The sequence below is a fragment of the Otolemur garnettii genome, unplaced genomic scaffold, assembly GCF_000181295.1.
Source record: "Otolemur garnettii isolate 467f Iridium unplaced genomic scaffold, OtoGar3 scaffold00267, whole genome shotgun sequence".
Classification (NCBI taxonomy): domain Eukaryota; kingdom Metazoa; phylum Chordata; class Mammalia; order Primates; family Galagidae; genus Otolemur; species Otolemur garnettii.
In genome coordinates, this window is record NW_003852662.1 from 254213 (window position 1) to 256149 (window position 1937).

The window sequence follows — 1937 nt, forward strand, 5'->3', positions numbered from 1 at the left end:
CTAAGAGTTTGAGGTTGCTGTGAGCTATGATATCACAGCACTCTACCAAGGGCAGCAAAGTGAGACTCTGTCTCAAAAATAAATAAATAAAAATATGAATGCTTGAAACCCCTATCAGAGCAATTAACCTATAGTCAAAAGTATTTTGTAAAAGTTTCCTATCTGTTTTTGTTGTGAAGCCAGGATTGAGTACTACTGTATTGCACTTTTCTTTTTAAATCTATTATCATTTAATTAGGTTCTTTTTAAGAAATTTAAAACACCATTTTATGAGGATAAGCTCCATTTGTCAGAGCAAGGTAGCCTTGGAGCTGAGGAATAGCCTTGATTTTTGGTAAAATTTGCGAGTCCGTAACTTTTTGATCAAACTTGTGCTGTTCTGTTATCTCGGATTTCTCTTTTTCTGTGGTGAAGATCTCACCTTCCTGGTGTCCGGGCTTCCGAAGCTTATTCTTCTTGAAATAAGCATCAGTAAGATGCTTTGGGATTTTAACATTACTGATGTCAATTTTTGTGGTGGTGGCGATGACACATTTCTGGTGTGCCCTTCATAAAGGAACTCGATTGAGGGACAGAGGTCCAGTCACAAGTAGCAAGCCACTGCCCAGTTGCTTTAGGAAAACCACTCTCTTGCCTCTGTGGGGCCCAGTGAGGATAATTAGAATGGTTCTGGGTGTGATGCTGGATCAGAGTTTTCTCACATGCTGACTACATGGTTTTTTGCCCTGGCTCAATAGATTTCAAGGCACATCTCCAGTGGGGTAGTATCTAGGCATTTTGCAAAGTTTAACCACACAAGTACCACCATTCTTGTCCCCACCAACTGGTTTTGTAACAGTAGTGAGGACCTTCGCCTTCCTTTTCTTTTCAATCTTGGATTTAGCTGCTGTGTATTTCCTCTTATCCATCGCCTTTCTGGAATACATGGCAGATCGGGAATATCTGCCTATTCCTCTGATGAGAACAGGATTTCAGCTGCAGTGGGGCAGCCCCTTCTTGGCCTTAGGCCTCTTCTTTTTATTAACAGGTTTCTTCACGTTAGAAACCGGCTTCTCAACTTTTTCACCCGCCATCTTGCAAGACGGGAAAGAGAACTCTGTATGGCACTTTCTAAATAATTTCTCTTCTTGACCATGTAAACAATATGTCCTTCTGCCAAATATTTTCGGGAGTACCTGATTGCTTACACTTTGCTTAGGTTTTTAGATGTCTGTGTCATGTTTTTATTATTTTGAAAAAATATAGAAAAGTATTTTATTTCATATTTGTTCAAAATTAAGAAAATAATGAAAAAATAGGTCAGCCATGTAAAATTATACATATTTGAAAATTAATCTATGTAATTAATCATATTCACCGACCAAAGAAGAAAAAATTACATGGTCATATCAATGGTCACAAAGAAAGTGACAAAAATTTGACAAAATTTGACCCCTCTTTGTGATGGAAAAAATAAAGCGTATAAGTAGAGGGGAACTTGTTCAATTTGATACAGAATGTCTACCAAAAAAATTCCCTTACACCTACCATTACACTTAATGGTAAAGACTGAATGTTTTCTAGCTAAGATTAGAAACAAGGATGTCCATTCTCATCACTGCAACTCAGTATATGGGTACAAGAGGCTTTAGCCAGTGAAATAAGGCAAGAAACAGAAATAAAAGGCATTGAAGTTAGAAGGGAAAAAATAAACACATTTCTACTTGAAGATGACATGATTATCTGTGAAGAAAATCCCAAGGTAAGTACAAAAAAAGTCCTGAAACTAAGAAGTGAATTTAGCAGTATGGCAAGATATAAAATCAACATACACAAATCAATTGTATTTCTAGATACTAACAATGAATATGTAGAAAGCAAAATGAAAAACAATGCATATTATTTGTAATCCTGTAGACAAAGAGATATTTAAATCTAAGAAATTATGTATGGGACAC

The 1937-nt window shown here is 36.4% G+C and overlaps 1 pseudogene; it reads right to left on the bottom strand.

Annotated features, from left to right (window-relative positions):
• Nucleotides 1-254: 254 nt before the first annotated feature.
• LOC100954171 lies at nt 255-1073 on the bottom strand (annotated as a pseudogene).
• Nucleotides 1074-1937: the final 864 nt, after the last annotated feature.